Genomic DNA, 6,166 nt, shown 5'->3' with positions numbered 1-6,166 from the left:
TTTTGTATATGAAATGATGATATATCTTATTGTTTCTTATAGTGCATTGGGTTGAAAAACATTTAACAGGATCTATTGAAGAGGGTATATGGTTATGAAACAGGGACTTCTTGAACTACACTCCTACGCTCTACCACTGACATAAACCCTTGAATGTTGAAAACTGCCCTTTTTTAAAAAGTTGATAGAGTGGGTGACTCTATGGAACTTGTAGAACTAATGACATCATGCACTTCTGGTCAGCTGTACAAATTAATACATTTCATTAAGGGCATATTATTGGTTTCCACCACAGTTTTAGAACATTCATAAGAGCTTCCAATGGACTATTTCAAACTGATCATATCACCAGGAGAACTTGGGTGAATGTAAAACACAGCTTGTATCATATGAAGAAATCCTAAACAGCTTAATAGTGTTTACCTTATGTTTCAGGTGATGATCAGGAATATTTCAAATGTAGAAATGTGTTGCTCATTACATAAAATTCTAAGATTGTAAATGTTTACTTCAATTTATTTAATTAAAAACATATTTCTACAGGTAAAACAGTTGAACAAGGGGGCACCCAGATTTGAACTTGGGACCTCTTGATCTGCAGTCAAATGCTCTACCACTGAGCTATACCCCCAGTTCTGAAAAGCTCACCTTTATTAATTCAGTAATATGTACAAAGTGCAAGCAACATGCAATCACCATCAAAGCAATGCATTTTCAGCCACCAAACCCTCCTTATAAGTATATGGGGTTCGAAGGATGTCCTTTATCTGCCTTGGTAAAATACAGTGAGGCTTCCATTGCAAGAATTCATACATTTCGTATCACATGTAGATCTTGGAACATGGAAAAAATTTTTTTTTTCAAATGCACAAATTCTGCAAAATGTAACTGCTTCTCTGCTGCAGTTTGCTGATTTTGTGCTAAGAGCATAGTTAAACCCAATTGTTCATTGTTTTGTATATGAAATGATGATATATCTTATTGTTTCTTACAGTGCATTGGGTTGAAAAACATTTAACAGGATCTATTGAAGAGGGTATATGGTTATGAAACAGGGACTTCTTGAACTACACTCCTACGCTCTACCACTGACATAAACCTTTGAATGTTGAAAACTGAGCTTTTTTAAAAAGGTGATAGAGTGGGTGACTGTATGGAACTTGTAGAACTAATGACATCAGTGCACTTCTGGTCAGCTGTACAAATTAATACATTTCATTAAGGGCATATTATTGGTTTCCACCACAGTTTTATAACATTCATATGAGCTTCCAATGGACTATTTCAAACTGATAATATCACCAGTAGAACTTGGGTGAATGTAAAACACAGCTTGTATCATACAAAGAAATCCTAAACAGTTTCATGGTGTTTACCCTATGTTTCAGGAGATGATCAGGAGTATTTCAAATGTAGAAATGTGTTTCTCATTACATAAAATGCTAAGATTGTAAATGTTTACTTCAATTTATTTAATTAAAAACATATTTCTGCAGGTAAAACAGTTGGACAAGGGGGCACCCAGATTTGAACTAGGGACCTTTTGATCTGCAGTGAAATGCTCTACCCCTGAGCTATATCCCCATTTCTGAAATGTTCACCTTTATTTATTCAGTAATATGTACAACGTGGAAGCAACATGCAATCACCATCAAAGCAATGCATTTTCAGCCACCAAACCCTCCTTATAAGTATAAGGGGTACAAAAGATGTCCTTTATCTGCCTTGGTAAAATACAGTGAGGTTTCCATTGCAAGAATTCATACATTTCGTATCACATGTAGATCTTGGAACATGGAAAAAAAATATTTTGTCAAATGCACAAATTTTGCAAAATGTAACTGCTTCTCTACTGCAGTTTGTTGATTTTGTGCTAAGAGCATAGTTAAACCCAATTGTTCATTGTTTTGTATATGAAATGATGATATATCTTATTGTTTCTTACAGTGCATTGGGTTGAAAAACATTTTAACAGGATCTATTGAAGAGGGTATATGGTTATGAAACAGGGACTTCTTGAACTGCATTCCTACGCTCTACCACTGAGTTAAACCCTTGAATGCTGAAAACTGCCCTTTTTTAAAAAGGTGATAGAGTGGGTGACTCTATGGAACTTGTAGAACTAATGACATCAGTGCACTTCCGGTCAGCTGTACAAATTAATAAATTTCATTAAGGGCATATTATTGGTTTCCACCACAGTTTTATATCATTCATATGAGCTTCCAATGGACTATTTCAAACTGATCATGTCACCAGCAGAACTTGGGTGAATGTAAAACACAGCTTGTATCATATGAAGAAATCCTAAACAGCTTAATGGTGTTTACCCTATGTTTCAGGTGATGATCAGGAGTATTTCAAAGGTAGAAATGTGTTGCTCATTACATAAAATGCTAAGCTTGTAAATGTTTACTTCAATTTATTTAATTAAAAAAATATTTCTACAGGTAAAACAGTTGGACAAGGGGGCACCAAGATTTGAACTGGGGACCTTTTGATCTGCAGTGAAATGCTCTACCCCTGAGCTATACCCCCATTTCTGAAATGTGCACCTTTATTTATTCAGTAATATGTACAAAGTTGAAGCAACATGCAATCACCATCAAATCAATGCATTTTCAGCCACCAAACCCTCCTTATAAGTATAAGGGGTACAAAAGATGTCCTTTATCTGCCTTGGTAAAATACAGTGAGGTTTCCATTGCAAGAATTCCCACATTTCGTATCACATGTAGATCATGGAACCTGGAAAACAAACTTTTGTCAAATGCACAAATTCTTCAAAACGTAACTGTTTCTCTACTGCATGTTGTTGATTTTGTGCTAAGAGCATAGTTAAACCCAATTGTTCATTGTTTTGTATATGAAATGATGATATATCTTATTGTTTCTTACAGTGCATTGTGTTAAAAAATACATTTTAACAGGATCTATTGAAGAGGGTATATGGTTATGAAACAGGAACTTCTTGAAAAGCACTCCTAGGCTCTACCACTGACATAAACCCTTGAATGCTGAAAACTGCCCTTTTTTAAAAATGTGATAGAGTGGGTGACTCTATGGAACTTGTAGAACTAATGACATCAGTGCACTTCTGATCAGCTGTACAAATTAATACATTTCATTAAGGGCATATTATTGGTTTCCACCACAGTTTTATAGCATTCATATGAGCTTCCAATGGACTATTGCAAACTGATAATATCACCAGTAGAACTTGGGTTAATGTAAAACACAGCTTGTATCATACGAAGAAATCATAAACAGTTTCATGGTGTTTACCCTATGTTTCAGGAGATGATCAGGAGTATTTCAAATGTAGAAATTTGTTGCTCATTACATAAAATGCTAAGATTGTAAATGTTTTGTTCAATTTATTTAATTAAAAACATATTTCTACAGGTAAAACAGTTGAACAAGTGGGCACCCAGATTTGAACTAGGGACCTCTGGATCTGTTGTCAAATGCTCTACCCCTGAGCTATACCCCCATTTCAGAAATGTGCACCTTTATTTATTCAGTAATATGTACAAAGTGGAAGCAACATGCAATCACCATCAAAGCAATGCATTTTCAGCCACCAAACCCTCCTTATAAGTATACGGGGTACAAAAGATGTCCTTTATCTGCCTTGGTAAAATACAGTGAGGTTTCCATTGCAAGAATTCCTACATTTCGTATCACATGTAGATCTTGGAACATGGAAAACAAACTTTTGTCAAATGCACACATTCTGCAAAACGTAACTGTTTCTCTACTGCATTTTGTTGATTTTGTGTAAAGAGCATAGTTAAACCCAATTGTTCATTGTTTTGTATATGAAATGATGATATATCTTATTGTTTCTTACAGTGCATTGTGTTAAAAAATACATTTTATCAGGATCTATTGAAGAGGGTATATGGTTATGAAACAGGAACTTCTTGAAAAGCACTCCTAGGCTCTACCACTGACATAAACCCTTGAATGCTGAAAACTGCCCTTTTTTAAAAATGTGATAGAGTGGGTGACTCTATGGAACTTGTAGAACTAATGACATCAGTGCACTTCTGATCAGCTGTACAAATTAATACATTTCATTAAGGGCATATTATTGGTTTCCACCACAGTTTTAGAACATTCATAAGAGCTTCCAATGGACTATTTCAAACTGATCATATCACCAGTAGAACTTGGGTGAATGTAAAACACAGCTTGTATCATATGAAGAAATCCTAAACAGCTTAATGGTGTTTACCCTATGTTTCAGGTGATGATCAGGAGTATTTCAAATGTAGAAATGTGTTGCTCATTACATAAAATGCCAAGATTGTAAATGTTTACTTCAATTTATTTAATTAAAAACATATTTCTACAGGTAAAACAGTTGAACAAGGGGGCACCCAGATTTGAACTAGGGACCTCTTGATCTGCAGTCAAATGCTCTACCACTGAGCTATACCCCCAGTTCTGAAAAGCTCACCTTTATTAATTCAGTAATATGTACAAAGTGCAAGCAACATGCAATCACCATCAAAGCAATGCATTTTCAGCCACCAAACCCTCCTTATAAGTATATGGGGTTCGAAGGATGTCCTTTATCTGCCTTGGTAAAATACAGTGAGGTTTCCATTGCAAGAATTCATACATTTCGTATCACATGTAGATCTTGGAACATGGAAAAAAAATCTTTTGTCAAATGCACAAATTCTGCAAAATGTAACTGCTTCTCTACTGCAGTTTGTTGATATTGTTCATTCTTTTGTATATGAAATGATGATATATCTTATTGTTTCTTACCGTGCATTGGGTTGAAAAACATTTTAACAGGATCTTTTGAAGAGGGTATATGGTTATGAAACGGGGACTTCTTGAACTGCATTCCTACGCTCTACCACTGAGTTAAACCCTTGAATGCTGAAAACTGCCCTTTTTTAAAAAGGTGATAGAGTGGGTGACTGTATGGAACTTGTAGAACTAATGACATCAGTGCACTTCTGGTCAGCTGTACAAATTAATACATTTCATTAAGGGCATATTATTTGTTTCCACCACAGTTTTATAACATTCATATGAGCTTCCAATGGACTATTTCAAACTGATAATATCACCAGTAGAACTTGGGTGAATGTAAAACACAGCTTGTATCATACGAAGAAATCCTAAACAGTTTCATGGTGTTTACCCTATGTTTCAGGAGAAGATCAGGAGTACTTCAAATGTAGAAATGTGTTGCTCATTACATAAAATGCTAAGATTGTAAATGTTTACTTAAATTTATTTAATAAAAACATATTTCTACAGGTAAACAGTTGGACAAGGGGGCACCCAGATTTGAACTAGGGACCTTTTGATCTGCAGTGAAATGCTCTACCCCGAGCTATACCCCCATTTCTGAAAAGTTTACCTTTATTTATTCAGTAATATGTACAAAGTGGAAGCAACATGCAATCACCATCAAAGCAATGCATTTTCAGCCACCAAACCCTCCTTATAAGTATAAGTGGTACAAAAGATGTCCTTTATCTGCCTTGGTAAAATACAGTGAGGCTTCCATTGCAAGAATTCATACATTTCGTATCACATGTAGATCTTGGAACATGGAAAAAAAATATTTTGTCAAATGCACAAATTCTGCAAAATGTAACTGCTTCTCTGCTGCAGTTTGTTGATTTTGTGCTAAGAGCATAGTTAAACCCAACTGTTCATTGTTTTGTATATGAAATGATGATATATCTTATTGTTTCCTACAGTGCATTGGGTTGAAAAACATTTAACAGGATCTATTGAAGAGGGTATATGGTTATGAAACAGGGACTTCTTGAACTACACTCCTACGCTCTACCACTGACATAAACCTTTGAATGTTGAAAACTGCCCTTTTTTAAAAAGGTGATAGAGTGGGTGACTGTATGGAACTTGTAGAACTAATGACATCAGTGCACTTCTGGTCAGCTATACAAATTAATACATTTCATTAAGGGCATATTATTGGTTTCCACCACAGTTTTATAACATTCATATGAGCTTCCAATGGACTATTTCAAACTGATAATATCACCAGTAGAACTTGGGTGAATGTAAAACACAGCTTGTATCATACGAAGAAATCCTAAACAGTTTCATGGTGTTTACCCTATGTTTCAGGAGATGATCAGGAGTATTTCAAATGTAGAAATGTGTT

General features: G+C 35.1%; 2 non-coding genes across 2 annotated transcripts; both read right to left on the bottom strand.

Moving 5' to 3' along the window:
- Nucleotides 1-559: 559 nt before the first annotated feature.
- Nucleotides 560-631, bottom strand: TRNAC-GCA (transfer RNA cysteine (anticodon GCA)). Its single transcript has one exon. It is a non-coding gene; the product is annotated as a tRNA-Cys (tRNA).
- Nucleotides 632-4,376: 3,745 nt separating this feature from the next.
- TRNAC-GCA (transfer RNA cysteine (anticodon GCA)) lies at nt 4,377-4,448 on the bottom strand. The gene has a single exon. It is a non-coding gene; the product is annotated as a tRNA-Cys (tRNA).
- Nucleotides 4,449-6,166: the final 1,718 nt, after the last annotated feature.

The sequence above is a fragment of the Ambystoma mexicanum genome, unplaced genomic scaffold (genome assembly GCF_040938575.1).
Source record: "Ambystoma mexicanum isolate Mex_15411 unplaced genomic scaffold, UKY_AmexF1_1 Mex_scaf118, whole genome shotgun sequence".
NCBI classification, from domain to species: domain Eukaryota; kingdom Metazoa; phylum Chordata; class Amphibia; order Caudata; family Ambystomatidae; genus Ambystoma; species Ambystoma mexicanum.
This window is presented reverse-complemented; position numbering and strand designations above follow the sequence as displayed.